The sequence below is a fragment of the Cynocephalus volans genome, chromosome 2 (genome assembly GCF_027409185.1).
Source record: "Cynocephalus volans isolate mCynVol1 chromosome 2, mCynVol1.pri, whole genome shotgun sequence".
Taxonomy (NCBI): Eukaryota; Metazoa; Chordata; class Mammalia; order Dermoptera; family Cynocephalidae; genus Cynocephalus; species Cynocephalus volans.
Genome location: NC_084461.1, coordinates 29,217,538 through 29,238,689, shown reverse-complemented (window position 1 = coordinate 29,238,689; position 21,152 = coordinate 29,217,538). Strand labels below are relative to the sequence as shown.

At 47.1% G+C, this 21,152-nt stretch overlaps 1 protein-coding gene across 4 annotated transcripts in view; it reads right to left on the bottom strand.

Annotated features, from left to right (window-relative positions):
* PDZD2 (PDZ domain containing 2) overlaps positions 1–19,968 on the bottom strand; it is a 364,182-nt gene extending 344,214 nt beyond the window's left edge. For 3 of the 4 annotated variants that reach the window (XM_063083810.1, XM_063083827.1, XM_063083831.1), the window contains exon 1: positions 19,881–19,968. The gene's annotated coding sequence lies outside the window, so the exon portion shown is untranslated. The remainder of the gene's footprint in view (positions 1–19,880) is intronic. The other variant, XM_063083816.1, reaches the window with a different exon arrangement.
* Positions 19,969–21,152: the final 1,184 nt, after the last annotated feature.

The following is a 21,152-nucleotide window of genomic DNA, read 5'->3' as shown; positions in this document are numbered from 1 at the left end:
GTTTTTTATAGGCAGCTTAATTTAGATGAATATATTCATCTAGGACAGAAGGTGAGGTCCGATGCACTGTAGATGTGAGTGAGTCTCTAGTAGTGACAGGCAGGGAAGAAATGATTGTTCTCAAGTAATAGGAAGTGCTATGGTCTGAATGTCTGTGCCCGCATCCCTTCAGTTGAAATCCTAACCCTTAAGGTGATGGTATTAGGAGGTAGGGTCTTTTGGGAGGTGATTAGCTCTCTTATAAAAGAGACCCAGAGAGAGAGCTGTCTTGCCCCTTCTACCATGTGAGGACTCAGCAAGAAGGCACTGTTTATTAGCTGCAGAGCCAGCCCTCACCAGACAGCAAATCTGCTGGCCCCTTGATCTTGGACTTCCCAGCCTCCAGAACTGTGAGAAATAAATTTCTGTTGTACATAAGCCACCTAGTTTATGGTGTTTTTGTTACAGTGACCCAAAAGGACTAAGACAGGCAGTATGTGGATTACAGAGTTCCAGCTGTGTGTCAAAACATTTTCTTCTTTTACAGATAAGAGGGTACTTCAAAAAGTTCATGGAAAAATAGAATTAAAAGATAATACGAATCTTTCCATGAATTTTTTGAAGTACCTTCATAAAAGAGACTTTAAGAATTACTAACTGCAAGTGCTTCCTTCTAAGTGTGGGGAAACTAGGATCCCAAAAGGCTGGCTACCATGTCTAGACTCCCAAAGCTAAAGAAAGACAATGTCTGGATTAGAACCCAGGGTGCTGCCTGCTGGTCCCCCCAAGAGTCCTCCCTCTGCCACCAGCCTCCTCCCCTCTCTCCCTTTGCACCTTGTGCAGTTACAACATTTACATTTTTCCTCCTGAACCTCTCTGGGAAAAGGACTAATAAAGGAGCTGGTTATTTCTATCTTGGGAATTGTTGCTGGATTTTGATTACTCACAGGCTAAGAAAGCTCTCTGAGTATTCGAACAAAAAGGTTGGGATCAGGTGAAAGATGGAGAAAGTAACCATATGCCTTACAGTGTGTAAGAGGATAAGTTCTTAGCATTCTGAGGATGGCAGCTGACAAGTGCTATAAAAATAACCACTCGCTGGTTATCTGCAAGTCGAGTCTCTTAGCTTGGATTTCAGATCCTTGGTTCGACTATCCCCTTGGACTCCTTTCTCCCACCAGTTACAATCCTAGGCTGACTGCCTCTCCGTTTTGATGCTTATCTGCTGTTTTAATCAGACGTCTGGTTCCTACCAGGGCAGTGTATTAGAAGCGAAAATTAAAACAAGGTCAATATTTGCTTATATATTCTTTCTATACCTCAAGCCAGTTTCCCCGCAATATATGGCATCTCTCCTTCTTTCAAGTTTGTAAAAGAAAACCCAGGATTGACCTCCTCAGCATCTGTCACACAGCAGGCTACTATTTTAGCAGCAGCCCAGAACCACAGAAGCTAGGACCTGCATTTAATTAAAAGCCATTCTAAGTGGAAGAATTAACCCTTTCTCATTTATTTCTTTCCAAGCCTCTGAAAACTGGAGGTGGTGGCTTATGAAGAAAATTGCATTGATTATTAAGATTATGTGTTATAATAATAAACTATCTGTAGAAATGCAGGGGAAGGATAATATGCCAATAAATATTTAAGGAAAACATAGGCTCTGAATTTATTTAAGTTCTGAATCAAAGAATTGCTCCCTTCTATTATACGCAAAGGTTTAAATGTACCAATGAAGATATATAGCTGACTGCACTCTACTGAAATAAAGTTTGTCTCTAATGCCAAATGCAAGGCAGTGGCTTACCAGAACAAGTGGGCTTTTGGGAACACCAAGTCTCCTTTGGAAGTCCGACCACTCAGCTGGCTAACCACTGACTACGCAGCAAGGTCACCTTAGGAAAATTACTTGGCCCTCTGAGCTTCTGTTTCCTCATCCATACATGGTGGCTAATAATCTAATAGAAAGCTTAAATGAGATGATGTAGACAAAACATGTAGGAGGGGCTCATTAGGTAATGAATTAAATCTCAAGGTTGGTAGAGGCACTAGAAGTCTTCCAGCCCAGCCTTACAACTTCAGTTCCAGCCTCTGCTTGATGCCTGCAGTGAAAGCAAACTCACAACCTCTCAAGGCAGTCCATGCCACCTTGAGACAAATATAATGGATAGAAAAATTTTCCAACATGGGGCTGTATCTCTTCCCCTTAATTTCAGTGCTATGGCCCTTCTTTTGGCTTCTGGACCAGAAATGAAAATAAGTCTTAGCAGTCTTGTACAAGAAAGCCAATGAAATACTTTATTTATTTGGTCATCCAATGGACAGATAGTAGCTGAAACTTCTGTGCACAAGTATACACACAACGGTAGAGAAGTAAGGGATGAGTCCAGATTTCTCATTTGGGAGGCTGTTTGAGCAGGGATGCCATCGCCATAGGGAGCAGAGGAAGAGGAGCGGGTTTGTATGGAGAAAACGGTGAGCTTGGTCTGGGTCATGTTTCTTTGGAGTAGCAGAGGGTCACCCACATGGAGGTAGATACTGCACATGTGAGTTCAGAGCTCAGGAGGAGGGTTGGGGCTAAAAGTACAGATATGCGAATGGGCCTTACATAGTGGCTAATGATATGGCTGAAATTGCACTGGGGGCGCGGGGGTGGGAGGAGGAAGGAGAGCATTGGCTTAAGAGGCAAAGAATAAAACCCAATCAACAAAGGTAGAGGGGTAGGGCTGTTACCACAATAAACGACAGGCTCCATGGAGACGAGTGCGAAGAGAAGACCAAGTATTATTTAAAGAGGCAGGAGCAGAACCAGCAGAGAAGGGGTGTCAGGGAAGCCAGGAGGACAGTGCTTCCCAAAAGAGGAACAGGTCAGCAGTGTCAGCTGAAGAGAGGTTGACAAGCTTCTGCTGGATTTCCATGCAGAGGCCCATGGGTGCACACGGTGGTGACACTTTAGCGGGGCACTGGGAGCAGAAACCAGACCGCACAGACCATTGAGGAATTAATGAGAGATTAAAGAAGTAAAAAAGCCAACACACATCAATTTTTCAAGTAACCTGGTTGTTAGGGATATAAAGACAACGGGGTCTTAGTTCAAGAGGGGGAGGTTTAAACACGGTGGAGAGGAAATGCAGACGCTGAGAGGTTAAAGACAGAGGGGACGGGGGACGTGCACGCTGATCAGATACGATGGCTGCAGAAGCAGGAGGAACAGGAAATCCTTCTCAGAGGCAGGAGGGAAAGAGTGCAGGCTGGATGTGGAAACAGGTAGTTGGTGAGGGAGCAGGACTGAGGGAGTTTCCACTGATTCTGTGTGAAGAAAACTGAGAGGGATGGAGAAAGTGCGGCAGGAGTCTGGTGTCCGGTAGACAGACTGTCCACCTGTCTGCCACCCTATGGGTCTGATGAGTTCAGGCACCATTATTCTGCAATTGCACCAATCCCAATAGCTGGGTGATTTTTCCTTTTGTAGAAAGGCTTAGAAGGCAAGACATAGGGGCAGAAAATGCAGGTGGTTGAACTAACTTGGTGTAGAGATTTTGAGGATGGGGGCAGCTCGAGGAAAGGAGAAAGGGAGGTTAGAGGATTGGCAAAGGAGCAGATAAAGTGATGGTGGTGAGGGGTATGGGCTGGAAAGGGAAGGACTTGGAAGGCAGCTAGTATCTTTCCTGTAAATCTCTCCCACTAACTTTCCCATCTTGGACCTTACACCAGGTGTTGCCCAGAGCAACACACAACAGTTTAGATGTGTGGAAATAGCACAGAGGTCAACACTGTTTCTGGGCTCCTCACACCTGGAATTTAGCTTGATTTAAGAGTCACATCACAGTGTCGATGCACTGTGATTACATAATCTAATGAACTGCCTAAATCCTTTACACCAAGGCTGCTGTTAAAACAGCCTCCTGACCATCCTATAATAAATGCAGTTGGTGTTACTGGACTGAAGTGCAGGACCTTCACTTGAGCCCCTTGGCGGACTTTTGAAAGCCTTGGCTCATCCTGTCAGTCTGTTCAGATTCTGATTTTGGTGTGAAATGAGGTCAGTATGTTTCCCAGATCTGGGTCATGAGCAAATGGGAGAAACATGCCATCCATGTCTTTAGTCAAGTCACTGATAAAAACCAACAGGAGCAAGATAAAGCCAGAGGCAGAACTGTGCCTGATTCTCACTTTCTGGAACCCTCTCTCTGGATGGACACCAGTCCATCAACTCCTTTGTACAGGCATTTAGCTTGACAGCTACAAATCTCCACGTGCTGCTACTGTCCAGTCCACATTGCTCCATCTTGCCCAGAGAGACGTGACAAGGGACTATCCAAACACCCTGCTGAACAGTATGGATACGCTATGCCAACAGCTTTCCCGTGATATACGAGTCTAGTAACCTTACCCTCATTGGGTAAAAACACAATGCGCTTTTCTTTGCTGTGCCTTATATACCTACAACCAGATGGAAATCGGTTTATGACATTTTGCAGCTTTATGACATTTCCTGTCTCACCATGACATCACTTTTCCCCAAGCTTCAAAAGGCCATCAAGGTGTTAAGAACTTAATTTCTAAACCTTCCTCCTACGCCAAGGTATCCCGTTACCTGATCTCCCAGGCCACTGAAATGAAGAATGTCAACTTGATAATGAGACAATAATAGAAAAGCCACTACTTCGAATAGAAAGAGAGACAAAGGCCCTCTAGAGTGGCCCCTGCACCCTCTTTTAGAGGTTCCTCTTGGCAGCTCCTAAAAGGCTGTTTAAATTTTATTTCTTTGAATCCGATTTTGAAAATAAAGCCACATGTGATCGTATCTGAGCTCTCTTGAGTGTGCCATTTTCAGACAGGGTACTGAAATCTTGGGATTTTTTTTTTTTTTTTTGGTGGGGAGGTGGTACTGGCTGGTTTGGGGACCTGAAGCCTTGACCGATGTTACAAGACTGTGCTATAACCAGCTGAGCTAACCGGCCAGCCCATGAAACCTTTGGATTTTAAATCTTACAAGCTACGTATTTGGTTGCTTTAAAAACTAATTAAAAAATGAGAATGATACGGATCAACAATAAACTAGACTGGAAAATGCCAGGGTGTTTATGAAGGGTATAATCCTTAATTATGCCAAAAGTGACATTCCTTCCCCTTGGCAACGCTCCTTAGATGCTGCCAATACATTAAACAAGAGGAGTCTAACCCATGCATCAACATCCGCTTACTGCCTGCTGCTGGTGACACAGAGATGAAGGGGATGGCCTGGTGCCCTCGGAGAGATTACAGTCTAGTCTGGGAAGGAATGAAGAAGAGCAAAGACGCCTTCACCAAAAGGTTCACCCACTGGACAGTAAATGAATGTGCCAGCGTTCTGGGAGAGGCTGCCAGCCAGTGAAGGAGGGAAGGAAGATTTGTCAGGGGAGTGACACTCCACTGGGCCTTGAAGGATGCACAGAACTTAGGCAGTGGGCAGAGGGACATTCTGGGTGGGGTATGGAATAAATGTGTACAGCCCATTTAGGCAAATGAAGTTAATAACTAGGCAGATTCAAATCCCCTCCCGCTTTTCAAGTACGACGACGGATATTCAACCGGGAAATTAACAAAGAACACACTTGACTCTACAATATAGGGTCGATGCCTCCCTATCAAAGTGCAGCCAAGGTCATACACAGATAAATGTCCACTACATCCACTCGAACAAGTTGCTCCAATTAAACAGTAATATGCTATCATACACAGCACAAATTTCATCAACACCATCCACTGCAATTAGAAACTAATAGATTTTCTAAGAATGCAACAACGTATGCCACAGAGATAAAATCCCATGAAAAACAAAAACAAAAACCAGAGTTCAGGTCATGAAGCAGTGGTTTGCTGCCTTGGCTTCCCTTTAGAATCACCTGGGGAGCCATCAAAACATACCAATGCTTGGACTGTACCTCATACCAATTAAATCACAATCCCTGAGGCATCAGTTTTCATGTTGAAAATACCAGTGATTCTAATTCATTCTCTCAACAAATATTTTCTGAATGCCTACTATAAGCCAAGCATTGTTCTAAGTGTTGGTGACACAACAGTGAACCAAATAAGACACCCCTCCAAAAGAATACCTTTATAGATTTTACATTGTAATGAAGAGGAGCAGGCAGAAAAACAAATTGTCAGTGAAATACATAATATATGTTTTAAAAACTGACAATGTGCTAAGGAGAAAATAAAGCTGAGAAGGGGGTTGTGAAGTCTTGGGTTGGGTTAGGGTGGCACAGAAGACTTCATTGAAGGTGACATTTGAATGAAGACCTGAAGGAAGTGAGGGAGAGCTCAGGTACATGAAGGAAGAGCATTAAAGGCAGAGGGAACAGCAGGCGCGACAGCCCTGAGGCAGAAGCACGCCAGTGACACGGAGCTGAGAGGGAGAGCACTAGAGACGACGTCAGAGGGGGAAGGAAGGGAGGGGCGAGGCCAGCACGTGAGTCGAAGGCTATGCGATGAGTTTGGCTTTATTCCCCATGAGATGGAAAGCTACTGGGAAAGCCTGAGCAGAGAAGTGACATTAAATGATTTACATTTTACTAGAATAATTTTGGCTGCTCTGTTGAGAATAGACTATAGGGGCAAAGGGGAACAATAGCAATTGGGAGACTCCCAAAATTGTTGAGCTGAGAGATGAGGACAGCTTGGATAGAGGAGAAGTGATGAGCAATGGTTAGGTTCTAGGTATATTTTAAAGAACTAGAGATGAAACATCTGGAAGGTGCAGGGTGGGAATCAGGACCTCAGTTTTAGATGTTAAAGTATGAGATGATGTTCAGCAGAGATGTCAAGTAGGTGATAACACATGTAAGCAGTATGAAATGGAGACACACTGGTGGGAGATCTTGGCTTACGGATGGCAACTAAAGCCATGAGAATGACTGACATCAGACAGTAATTGCAGGAAGAAAAGACAAGACATGCAACTACTGAATCCTAAGCCCTCTAGCATTATTAAGAGGTCAAGGAAAAGAGAAGGCAGCCAAGAAAACTAGGAAGGAATGCTGGCTGGTACACGAGGAGGAACACCTACAGAGCTTGGTACCCAGACAGCCAAGGTAAGGAGCATTTCAAAGATAAGGGAGGGATGAACTGTAGCATGTCACATGCTTTGTCAAATTCTTTAAGGGATCAAGGAAAAGGCTCAGAATTGATCCTTGGATTTAGTAAATGAGGATTTCATCAGCGACCTTGATAAGAGGAGTTTATAAGGTACAGTAGGGTAGAGGATCACTTCTCTAGGGGGGTCATGTTCTTCTGGACTAAGCTTAAAACATATATTAAATGCCTATCTCCCCTACTAGAATCTAAGGGTCTAGCACATAATAGGTCTCAAATAAATATGTGATTTATGAATGAATGAGTGAATAGGGCTGAATGAGTGCACAAGTATGATGTTTTTTACATAGTTCATGAAATCAATTTCAATGATCAGTGTGTAAAATGGAAATCTTTCCATTTGGAAAAAAAAAATTGTTGATGGAAGGATACCCTTATGATGCTTTTATCAGAAGATTCATCTTCCTATACGTCCTAAGTCATAACTAGCACTGCCTCAGATTTCCTATCTCCCCCATGAGATTAATGTTTCTGAAGGACAGGACCATTTCAGACTATGGCGATCTTCATGGATTAGCTGTAAGTACAGTCCAAGTTCTTTTCTCCCACCCAGACACACCAGTCTGACAGTAAATTTCATTCATTTGAAAAACCTCCATGAAGGGTCTCCTGTGGTTCAGGCACTGCTCTAGATGCTTGAGTCATAGCATCAAACAGGATTTAATATCTGCCTGGAAGAACTTTCCAGCCTAGTGTTTCTGACCCACAGCTGACATCAACTCAAGAAATGACTGTGCCTTCACTTTGTCCTGCAGTTCGTTCCTAACCAAACCCACAGGTGACAGAGCACAATGAGACAAGGCCCCAGATCCACTCAGGCCTAGGTATATATCTATCAGCACACATACCAAGGGGGATCTTAGCCACTTCCAAGTCCCCCAAAAAAGTGAGATTCAAGAGGCCAACTATGTTCTTGAAGAAATGTTTTCTAGTTGAATGAAAAAGAAGAAAAGAGATGGTTTGGGGGCAGTAAGGACACAGCATATGCACTAGGAAAGAAACGAGTGTCATGTTGAGAGGGTAATGCTACCTACTTCAAATGTGTGCTGAGCCTTCATAGTTTTCAGTGGCTTTACGGGAGGCTACCCACCTCCTGTCTGCAGGACCAACATTGTTAGTGAGGCTTACAGGCCGTGGCAAGATGAAGATGGGAATAGAAGTGCAGAAAGTTACAAAAAGTAGTAAATCTAACTATCCTGGTGTGCAGGTTCCAGCATGGATTTTAACCAATGGAAATACAGACGCACTTCTTGATACAACCAATGAGAACTGTGGTGGGTGGTGATATTCCACATGAGAACAGCACGTACAATTCATCCCAGGCTCCATTGTGACTACCCACCTTCTTGTTAGCAGGAACAATGAGCACCTCCTTTCTGGTTTATGCTAAAAATAAAGGGTACTACCAATGAGTGACACTTTACATGCACAACCCTCGGGCAAAGTTCTGGTTTCCATAGCAAACCCCATTCACGACAGCAGCGGTGAAGCACATGATGTATCAAATGGCCAGAGTTGTGCCTTTCTGCAGGAGAGCAGCTATATCTGCCACATACACTAATCAGCCACTATAGCCCTTCCTACAAATGCAAGCCCAACCTACATTTGTGGGTCTTGGCCATTCTCACAATTACTATTTGCCTGAAATAGTAGTCTTTTTTGTCTGATGTTTACTTACTGGGATGCTGATGTAATTCTTACAACAAAACTAATTTTTAAAAGGAGGGCCTACAACAGGGAAGGAAACAAATAGCTGTTTTCTTGTTCTCCCCAGTCTGCAACCTCTGAGCCCCACGCCTGGCAAGAATCTGTCCTTTGTTTTCTTTCATGAATGGCTCAAAGCTGGTAACAGAGAAATGGACCAGTCTTTTAGCAAGACCCAGTGGGTGTCGCTACCAACCAATCTAAAAATGGGGTCCATGTTCTCAACGTAGGGCTCTATCAACTGGAAAGTGTTGGTGTGGAAGGAAAATCAGGAGGAGGAAGACCTCAGGGCTTCTTCTGAATGCAAATAAATTCTACCTTTACATACAGGGGCTCAACCTGGTCATCTCTGCCTTTACTTCAAGGATTCAAGGAAGAGGATTTAAACCATCAAGTCTAAAGACGGATCAGGAAAAATCTTGAGCCTCAAAGTCTCGAAGTGGAGAAAAAGAGAAATGGACTTCTTAGCTTCCCAAAATTAAGTTACAGGACAACTTTTCAGAGAAATAGTATATGGGGAATCTGAGTAGGTATATTTCTTCCTTGTGTGTTAATAATCTGTGTCCTAGGCCGGCCTGTGGCTCACTCGGTAGAGTGCGGTGCTGATAACACCAAGGCCACGGGTTCGGATCCTGTATAGGGATGGCCGGTTTGCTCACTGGCTGAGCGTGGTGCTGACAACACCAAGCCAAGGGTTGAGATCCCCTTACCGGTCATCTTTTTAAAAAAAAAAAAAAAAAAAAAAATCTGTGTCCTGTGTTTATGAGCAGGAAAAAGAATTAGAAAACTCAGGGCTCCGTAGAGACTTTAGGGATGAATCCTGGGCAGTTTCTGCTTCTCAGAGATTTTGTATGGAATAGTGATTGGAAACACAGGTTTAGGAGAAAAAGAGATCTAGATTCAAATTCTTGCTCCAACTGTTAGATATGCAACCTCAGGCAAGTCATCTAAACTTTCTGAGCCTATGTTTCCTCATCTGAAAAATAATAACTGGGAACAGTGTCTAAAATGCTTTAAGTGCTCAATTTGTTCAACAGATATTTATTGAGGCTCTGTTACATACCAGGTACTGTCGTGCACACTTGAGACACGAACAAGACAAGGTCTTCGCTTTAATGGAGCTTACATTCCAACAGGTAAGAGATGATAAATGAATAAATCAAAGACTTTATTTCAAAAAGAACAGGAGTCATACGATAGACTATGTGTCGCCATTTTACATGACGTGTTCATGGAGAGGACATGGGCGAAGACCTGGGGAAGCAAGCAGTGGAAGGCCTTGATATCGGACCAGAACTTGGTGTGTTCCAGAACCGAAAGGAGAGGGTCTACAGACAGACGGCGAGAGCAATGTGTGGTAAGAGAGCAAGTTATGGGAGAGGTGGGTTGGGGCAAGGGCTTGGACTGTATGCAAATGGCAAAGAGAAATCCCCAGTTTAAAACTGTTTGTGGGGCCAAGCCCATGGCTCACTCGGGAGAGTGCGGCGCTGGGAGTGCGGCGACACTCCCGCCGCAGGTTCGGATCCTATATAGGAATGGCCGGTGCACTCACTGGCTGAGTGCCGGTCATGAAAAAGATAAAAAATAAATAAAATGAAAATAAAAATTAAAAAAAAAAACTGTGACATAATTTGATCTATGTTTTTAAAAAACTCTTCTGAATTAGAGGGAGGAAGGGAGAAGTAGAGCACAGAGGGTTTTTAGGGCAGTTAATATTCTCTGTGTGATACTTGTTGGTTTATATGTTATTATAATTTGTCCAAACTCGTAGAAAGTACAATACCAAGAGTGAACCCTAATGTAAACTATGGACTTTGGGTGATAATGACATGTCAATATAGGTTCAAATATAGGTTCATCCATTGCAACAAATGCACCACTCTGGTGGGGGATGCTGATAATGGGGGAGCCTGTGCATGTGTGGGGACAGAGAGTATATGGGAAATCTCTGTACCCTCCTCTCAATTTGGCTGTGGACCTAAAACTGCTCTAAAAAGAAATACATTATTTTCTAAAAAGACCCCTCTGGCTGCTCTGAGGAGAAAGGATCAGGGGTCAAGAATGCCCTCAGGAGGCCCAGTTAGAAGATGACTGCAGCAGGGGTCCAGGGACAAGGTGACAGTGACTTTCATGAGGGTGGCTGCCGTAGAGGTGTGGAGAGGAGGGTGGACACTGGAGGAAGGGCCAACAGGCCTTATTCATGGATTTAGATGCAAAGCGAGAGGGAAAGAGGAGAATGAAGGGTGGTTTCTAGGTTTTGGGGATGAGGGGAGGAGAAGGAAAGAACTAGTTTGAAGGAGAAACAGGAAGGATTTCATTTCGGTTGTGTTAGGGTTGGGACTCATGGGGCACATGAGTCTGGACCTCAGTGGAGAGGTCAAGGCTGGAGACATATATTTGGAGGGCAACAGCACACAGAAGGTAGGTAAAGTCTTGAAATAGTTGAGATCTCCCTGGTGGGGAGAATAGCCAGAGAAGATGACCCAACATCATGTCCTGGGGTAACATTTTCAACACATCTGTTATCAGCATCTTCTTTTCCATTCATTGACCCACTTATCCTGCAACCCATTCTTACCATAAACCATCACTGAGCAGGCAGCAGACAGCAGGGTACAGAATACAGGCTCTAGAGCCAGCAGGGTACAGAATACAGGCTCTAGAGCCAGGCTGCTGCTGTACTTATATCCCAGTCCCACCAAGTCCTAGCTGCTTGACCTCAAAGAATTTGCTTAACCACATTGCACAGCCATTTCTCTATCTGCAAAAGGGGATGCAGTGGGTTGAATGGTGGATCCCAAAACCTGTGAATGTGATCTTATTTGGCAAAAGGGTCTTTGAGGATGTAATATATTAAAGATCTCAACATGGGATCATCTTGGATTATCTGAATGGCCCTAAATCCCACGTCCTTATAAGAGACACACAAAGTGTGCCATGCAGACATGAGAGATGGCATGGACACACAGAGGAGAAGGTGATGTAAAGACAGAGGCAGAGACTGGAGTAAAGCAGCCTCAAGAAATGTTGACAGCTACCAGAAGCCGAAAGAGACGCAAAGGATTCTCCCCTAGAGCCTCCAGAGGGAGCAATGGCCCTGCCAACACCTTGATTTGAGACTTCTGACCTCCAGAATTGTGAGAGAATAAATTTCTGTTGTTTAAACCACCAAGCTTGTGCTCATTTCTTATGGCCGCCCTAGGAGTAATAACAGAATGCACCTCATCAGGTTGTTGTGAGAATTAAATGACTTAATATGTGTAAAGTGTTTAGAACAGGGCCTGCCAAACAGTGAGCACTCAAAACAATTTTAATTTTTACCCTGTGCTGAGCATTATGCCAGATCCTCAAGAGTACAGGAAAAGGCAGCTCGTCTTCACAGATCCTCAAGATAAATGTGGTGTCCAGGAAGCTGCAGGTGAGGGACCAGCAGGTGGGAAGGGTGCTCAGGTGCCATGTGCGTCTCCCAGGTGCCCCAAATTGCTGACCGCTGCTCTACAGCAGTCACCAATAAAGAAATCAATAAGCCTTCCATCTGCTCAGGTTTCTAAAGATGAGCGGTAGGTTCGGAGGGTTAACACAGTCCTTTACGGTCCCTTCCTCTCCTCGTGCCTTCTCACTGCCTGCTCTCTCAGGAGAGTCCATGCTGATGATGACACTTGGAGTACATTTTCTGGGGACAGCTGTCTCTTCTTTTAGCCTAATGATATTGGGAATAATGGTGACCAGGGCGGGGGAGCTGTGGAGAGTGGGCAGAGGCAAACTATGGCCAATTTTCTATGCCGAGTGATTTTGTAATAAAATTTGCATGGTTGCTTTAGCATTGGAAGTTAGTTTTCTTCACCAGGAGACTCATATAGCACAATCTAGTTTTACCCAAATCTCTATAAAATACACTATGCCAAAAACGGGGGGGCGGGTGGGGGGGCAGGAATCCAACTGAAACACAGCTAAAAGCAGACATTTTATGTGTCCATTGGCCAACACGCAAAAAATGTTAAAAGTTTATTGACATCTTGCTTTATTAAACTTGGCTCCATTTTCATCTTCTGAAGTGGAGAAAAAGAAACGTTCCAACACCACCTGCATGCAAACATAAGTAGTGTCGGGAACCACTTAATGTTCATGGGGTGGAGGGTCAGGCTGTTGAAGACACTTCTGGTAGCCGAGTCACTGGAACTCTTCAGGGGTAAAGGGCATTACTGGGTGTTCAAATTGTGTGCACCAACCCGAGATACTATGGCTAACCTGAAATACACTTGCCTCTCCACTCTCTAGAAACAGAGTCTAACGGGATGTTGGAATTACAGTGACATCCCAGGATTTGCAAACAGGACAAGGCACATTCACTCTAGACAGGTATCTGAAAAGTGCTGGCCTTTGGCGAGAGACAAAAGAGTCGGTGTTTATTCTGTCTTCCCCCTAGATATTCCAAGATCTCCTTAGGAGTGACTGTAGCCAGACAGGCCCCCAGGGGCACAAAGCTCCCTGGCACCCTCTCACCTCCCGCCAGCTTCCTCTAGAAGCCTAGAGGCCGCTGGTGTGAGGCAGCCGAATTCTCTACCACCATCCCCCTTTTCAATATGCCATGATCCAAAATTACCACCCTTGTCCCAGCATAACTTCTACTGCCTCAGTGGGCAGGTCCCAGCCAGGAAACTGACTTTGGATTTCCATAGCACTCAGTATGCCCCCTGCTCACTGTAGGAATCCTATTCCACATTGTATGAGTGCCGCCTTTATTTTTAGCAAAGCAGATGATCACTCTGCTGAGGCCAGGACAACAGAGTGTCTGTGTTTTAACTTGGATGATCCGGTTGAAGTAGCAGAGTTAAAGTCTAGTGCTTGCAAAACCAAGTATTAGAGGTGTCCAAGTGTTGATAAAAATGAGACCAGGAGTGGCTCAGCTCAAATCCTGCTAAAATACCCGAAAGAACCCAGTCTGGGGCATCTGTTAAGGGCCAAATATACCAAGAAAGCACCCCTCTCAGGAAGGTTCAAATATCATAGATCCTATCTGGAATGAGCTAAATTTACTTCGACCTGAGGACAAGGGATTGGACTATGCTTTTTCAAGGACTTGCAGATCCTTAAGAGTTTCTGATTTTTAAATCCTCCTGTGGCTATCTGGGCATTTCAGGCTGCTTCAGAAAACAAAATTTCCCCCATCTCCTCGCTATTATTTCATTCAGTGCTTCCAACAATAGTGTGTGCAGAATTAGTCCTCTTTGCTGTAAAGTCATTTCCCCCAATGCTGCTTCTCTAAAACCTTTTCACATGTCCTAGAATGCTTGATGAGCCACAGAAATGTTTTATAACCTAAAAACAAATAATCCAAGAATAACTTAATCGGCCAGATGTTCAATGCTGTCTCATTCCATTAAGCTGCTTCACAAACAGAGTTCATAATCTTAAGTTCCTGCCTTTCTGCAAGTTAACAGCCCAGCCACTGTTCATTCAGAATGTTCAAGGGATCTTCAAAAAGTTCATGGAAAGATTTGTATTATCTTTTAATTATATTTTTCCATGAACCTTTTGAAGTTCCCTCATATTCATGTAGGTAATGCATGCACGGAACAGCTGGGACCTCTCAGGATGGGGACTGTTCCCTGGTCCTATCGAGAATGTGGGGTGGAGAAGATGCTGTTGGCATCTGAGAGAGGCCACAGCCAGGGGCAGGCCTCTTCCTGGAGCTGGAGAGACTTAAAAGACAAATGTGCCTTCTCCACACACTTAGTGCCTTAACAAGCCATCTCTCGGCTCAGCTGTCTTATCAGACCACAAACGGCCTCTTCAGCTATTGAGTTTTCAAACGGTAAATGCTCCCAGTGTTTTCCTGAACCTATTTGTAAACAGAACGCAGAACTCGAGCTCACAGACAATTAGACTGAATCAGATGACCTACCTGGCTTCAAATGATCCTTTTCCCTGGAACCCAGGAGAAATGTATTCTTTCCCAATCCCATCTTGTAGAAATCCCATTTCTAGAATATGCATATTATGAGATCAAGAATTTAAAATTCTTAAATACCATAAAAGGATCCATCATTTTATATGCAACATATGCACGAGTCCAAAGGACAACATAATCTAGACATAGACCACCCAGGTAGAAAATAAAGAATAACTTGAGAAAACGTTTCTATACTTGTACTTCCCTAAAAAACATTCTTTGCATTTCCTCCAAAATTCATTTATTTTGGCACATATCTATTGAGTGTTTAGTAAATCAAGTTGAGTGCTCCTTTGCTTCCCCTCTTCACTAAGAAGTGAGAATACTTATTTAATCTAAGTATAGCCAAAGGCCCATCAATAAAACCAAGGGGATATGCAGATTTTCAATTCTTCCTCCCCACCTGCATCTTGTGCCATTTGCCATTGAAAGACAACGATTCCCCAGATCAAGCAACCGTAGATTGTGATTCTAGTTCCAGTGGTCCAACGGGGCAAGCGCTCTGCTTTTCTGGGCCTCAGCATCCTCAAATGAAGGAATGGGGAAGTCTGAACGCATCGTCCCCTCCCAGGCAGGGGACGGGGGAGCCTATCCGGGCAACTGCATCTTTGCATAAGAGAGGGAAGTGAAACCCAAGTCTTAGCGGTAGCCACCACAGCTAGCCAACAGACAGACAGACAGGCAGACATCCTGAAAGATGCGTTAAGGTGGGAACAGGGAGGCCAGGCTGCTAGAGGAGGCCAAAGCTTTTCACATAAAGTGGAAAGAAAGCTTCTGTGAGTCTGCTAAAAAGTTCTGCCTTCTACGTCTAATTGGGCTCTCACTGACTTTGGTGAGAGGTTTATTCATTTCCCACCACACTATTCCAAAGGACCACTAGGTACCAGACGCTGTCACTGAGGGACCGGCATGCACACCTCAGCACCTCCTGTTATTCCTCCTACGGCCAACCCTGTGCAGTAGCTGTTACACCAGTAACACAGGCACAAACGGAGGCTCCAGAGTTTCAAAGTTCTCTGCAGTGCTTGGATTCCAACCAAAGTCTCTGACCCCAATTCAGGGATCCTGCCTTTCCCTCTTGGCTGCCTCAGTTGTGCCAGGCGCCGGGTTCACCGCCCCTGCCAGCAGCACTGCAGCCCCGGCCCCCACGCCCCAGTCTCAGCAAGGGCCCTCCGGCTCTCAGCAGGTGCCGCCCCCTGCACTGCGGGCAGCGCTCTCCAGCGCCTCACCCCACCCCTGCCGCCCTCCTGCCTTCCAGGGAAGCAGACGCCAGCTTTCTCGTTCCCTGCGCTCGCTCTTCGTTGTCCCTGGCCTCTCCCCCCCAGCCACCCCTCACCTTCTTGCTTCTCCATCCTCTCCCGCTTCTCTTTGGTTTACCAGACACGCCTGGGAGGGAGAATCAGGGGACTCTCATGAATAAACCTTCCCTCAAGGGCCAGCGCATGGCTCACTCGGGACAGTGCGGTGCTGACAACACCAAGGCCACGGTTCGGATCCCAAATAGGGATGGCCGGTTCGCTCACTGGCTGAGCGTGGTGCTGACAACACCAAGCCAAGGGTTAGGATCCCCTTACTGGTCATCTTTTAAAAAATAAAAAAATGATAAATAAATGAGCCTTCACTCAACGCTACCACTCCCTCAAAATACTCTCTGGAGTATTCTTAACCAGCACACTTCTGGATCTAGTGTCCACACCCCCAGTTTCACTGTCTTGGCCCTCACTTTCTCCTTCATCCCTTGCAAGCTGATTTCTGCCACCATCATTTACAGACACTGTTGTCAGGCTCTGCCGGTGGCCTTTTCCTATCATCCTTGTGGTGTCCCTGCCCCCCCCCCCCGCTCCCTCCCTCGTGGGCTTGCCTCCTAGCTCTTCCTCCCCCTGAAACACAACTCTGTCCTCATCATCCTACTGGGTACTGTGGGGACACTTCTGAGGGCAGAAGAAAAAGGTTAAAAACTGTCCAGTCTCCAAGTTCATCGCCATAAAGAGATTCAGCCTCTCTTTGGATTTGGTCCTGACCTTTTGTGGGTTCGTCTTCTTTGGGATTTTCTCCTTGTGGTTAGTGCAGGAGGAAGGACTTGGGGACACCTGTCAACAGAGATGCTCCCACCACAATGGTCTGAGTCACTCAGGCTCACATGATCTGGGCCAAGGGAATATCCAGAGCTCTGTTGTCTTGTCCAGCCCACCAGGCCCAGAGCTTCCCAGTTAGGGTTCAGACAACACCCTAGAGTACAATCAAGCCGGACAGTGGGGGTCTGGAGTGTTCCTCCGTTTATCTTCCTTTCTAACCTGAGGAAGTTGATAGGCAACTGTTCCAGGCCCTATCTGGACATGAATAAGATAAAGTCTTAGAGAATCAGGCCCCAAGCAGTGCAACAAGTGTGCTAACAGTAAGACAGAGGGATGGTCCAAAAAGTGGCAGAAATTCAGTGCAAGAGGCCCTCGAACTGGATCTTGAAGAGTAAGATGCAGTTCCTCAGGAGGACCAGGGAGAAAGGAGATTCTAGGACTGCTCCCCTATCACTGCCACCCACTAAAAACAGCTTTGTAAAGGCAGAGAGCAAGGCAGGTCAGGAGGTCTATGCAGTGTGTGTGTGTGTGTGTGTGTGTGTGTGTGTGTGTGTGTGTGTGTGTGTGTGTGTGTGTGTGTGTGTGTGTGTGTGTGTGTGTGTGTGTGTGTGTGTGTGTGTGTGTTGGGGGCCTTAGCAAGAGAGAAGTTTGAGTGTTTGAAGAGTCACATAGGATTTGGAATTTATCCCACATGTCCTGGGAACCACTGATACGTTTTACAAGGAGAGGTAATCATGGACCCTGGTGACAAGTTAGGTGTAGAAGGAGTGAGAAAGAGAAGTCTGGAAGGTTTTCTCTAGGTTTCTGGTTTGTTGCGTGTTAAAGTTCCACACACCCTATTTCAGTCCACTGTGCACTGATACTCACAACCCGCACGTGATCTTTGTTTCTTCTCTCACTTCAAGTCCAACCAGTGCCCACGCTTCAAGTCCACAGCTGATGAGTCTGTCCTTTCTTCCTAACCCGCTGCCACCCACCAGCTCAAACTTTCATAACCTCCCCCAGCATCTCATTATAAAAATCTTCTCTCTAGATTCCTCTCCTCTCGTCTCTCCCCAATCCCATTTTTTTCTGCAAGAGATCAGATTAATCACTCGGAAGCACATATCTGATCATGACAGTCCCTTGCACGAAATACCCAAGAACTAAGTTCCTCTGAGTTCTTAGCTCAGCTTCTTCCCCTGTCATACCCCTCAGGGCCATGTCCTAACTTAGGATCAACCTCTCAGCATGCACTTCTTTTACTGAGGACTCCTCCACGAAGCCTTTCAGATCCCCTCAGTCAAAAGCAACTTCTTTCTCCTCTATAATCCCAAAGTGTTATATTTGGACCACTCCTCAGGCACTTTATTCATTCAATCATCCCTTCATTCCTTCATCCAATAAACATAGGGTGCCTACAACATGCCACATTGGCTTGCATCATAGCCCTCTGTATACTTCTCTTGCTTCGGCTAGATTGAAACTCTGACAGCAGGGAGGGAGCCTCTTTCATCCATTCGCATCCCCTGGAAACTCTAAGCTCCCACCTCCTGCACAGCAAACCACAGGTACTCCAAAAATAAAATGATTGGAATGAATAGAGAAATTACCATGTTTCCTAAAATAGTAAACTGCCATAAAGTGTATACAAAATCAATTTTGATGATAGATTTAAAGTATAATTCAATATTTTTCCAGGAGCATATAAACTATGTCAAAGGAGGTGCATTTATATAGGTTACATGGTTCTAATTCTTCCTCTCCAGGCACCTGCCACCCCCTACTCCTACACCTACTCCCCCTCCCAACGCGCGTGCACACACACACACACACACACACACGCGCACACACACACTCACACCACTGTGTGGTTATTATAAGAGCAGCAGTTCTTGATCATCCTGGTGGAAGAAGGAACTGATGAAGCTAGAACCACCACCTACAGCCAGGGGTGTGTTCTGGAACATTCTATTCCACCCTCACAAGCAGCCCTCCCACACCACACCTGCCAATCTGCACCTACTTGACCCCTAACGAGAAGTCACAGACCAGAAAAGCTGGACTAGTAAAAATACCAGGCCCCTCAACCCCAAGCCCAGAGCAGACAGTGTGGACTTCACTGGGGAAGAAGCCCTGAAGGTCACGGGGGCTCTCTGCAAGGGCAGATCCAGGCTTCACTTTCTGCAGCCACTCAGCCACCACCTCCAGTACTTTCCTTAGGACTTGTCAAGGGAAACACACCCACCCCAGAGACCCTACCTCTGTGGGAGACAAGAGGCTGGGCCAGCTGCAGGGGACAGCTCCAGCCCCAGCTCCATCCCCCAGCACTGGCCAACCTCCAGTCTCAAGGGTCCAGAGCTCTGGAATGCCCTCGTGCCTGCCATTCCAGTCTCTGTGACCTGCCCATGCCAAACCTCCTCCTCTTCACCCTCGAGTGTCCCATATCAAGGTCTCTGCACAGATCAGGGCTGCTGGGAACTGGCAAACCAGGTTCTAGGAGGACCTCGACTGCAGAGGGAGAGCAGGATTTCCCCGGTCTGCGCGCCCCCTGCACTCCCTTGTCTCGCACGTCTCTTCCCACGGCAGGGCGGGGGCGAGACATGAAGAAGCGCGGGAGGGTGGTCCCCAAGGCAGTAGTACCTGAGGCCACAGTACCCGAGTACCTCCGCTCCGGGCGCAGGAGGGGACAAGGCAACGGTCCAGGGATAGGGAGCGGGGCGCGCGCCCGGGCAGGCGCTCCAGACCCTGCCCTGTGTGCTCCCAGCAGTGCGTCTCCGGCTGTCCGTCTGTCCCGGTCACACTCTGTCCGGCTCTCTCCCCTCCGCCGCGCCCTGCCCGCCCCCGGCCGGATGCGAGAGGAGTTTGTGCCGCCCCGGGTCGGCGCCCCCACTCACCGCCTTGCCGGGGCTGAGATTCCCGCACCCGGATTTGCCACTAAACTTTCCCGGACACACACGGTCTCGGGGTGCCAAGACCCTCCGTCCTCCCCGCCCGCCCACCGCCCACCCGTAGCCCGCGTCCCGGGTGCAGGGCGACGGTCGCTTCACCTGCTCGCGGCTCGGCGGAGGCTCCGGCTGCTCCTCGCGGGTGCCGACCCAGACTCCGCCCGGCGGGTCCCCGCGCCGCTGCCGCCGCCGCAGACAGCGGTGCCGCCGCCTGCCCGGAGCTGCAGCGCCGCGGTTCGCAGGCAGCCGCGGGAGGCGCAATCCCCGGCGCCTTCGGCTCGGCCCGCGGCTCTGCGGGTGCCCGCAGCCGCCGCCCCACCCGTCCCCTGCCCGGGGCCGGCGCGCACCGGCGCTGGAGTCCGCTCCTCGCAGCGCAGCGCAGCGCAGGGGATCCGCGGAGCCTCCAGGACGGGCGGGATTCCCTCCCTCTGGTACATTCGAGGGGCGGGAACTCCCTTACTGGAGTGACAGGGACTGGGGGCGGGGATTCCCCTGCAGGAATGACAAGGTGGGCGGGGATTCCCCCGGAGCAAGCCCCAGCGCCGCAGGGCGCCTCTCTGGGGGAACCAGGAGTCCTGGTGCGCCGGCTCCAGACACCCGGGAATCCTGGGAGGGAAGGATCCGGGGAGACGGCAGCTCAGAATTTCCGTACAGGCGGGGCTTGGGGCGCCATCTAGGTGCAAGACTGCAAGCTAGGGGACTGGATGTTGCCCGTGCATAGCACTTCACGTAGCACCGAGAAGAATGTCGATTGCCTTAGTGAAAGAATGGGGCGGAGAGGCCAAAGGAGTTGGGGGGAGGGCTGACCACCCACCCCAAGCCACCCTTGGCCTCTGGTCCTTGGGATACCAAAGTTGATCTAGCACTGGTATTTCGGGAGAATTTTGGGGAGAGGGGACCTCTTGGCACCTCAGAGCTGCTTAATCCCTCAGTTAAGCCCCTGAGGGAAATCCCATGGACCCGGGGTGGTGGTTTTAGCCTTTGTGAGCACGAGCCGAGAGCTCCCGCTGAGTGGACTGTGAGAGCTAATGCCAGTCGCCCTAGGCCTTGTTCCAGGTCACTCGAGGAACAGGAGCCTTAGGCTTTTCGGATCCCTCATTTCCGTGGGTTTTCAGGAAGGCCTTTAAATTTTTTTTTTTTTTTTTTTTTGTCATCTTGTCATTCTGCCTACCACAGGGAAAGGGTGATAAGAACATAATAGAGAGACTGCACAGCTCTGCAAATTAAGCTCTCTTAAGAGGAAAAAGCTGGTCTTTTTCAAGTGCTGGCAGATAAGAGTAAAAACATATGAAAAATTATAAAACCTGGGATAATGAATAGTTGAATAATGCTTTTGACATTCTCTGCAGAGCAGTAATTGGAAATCTTTGCTTG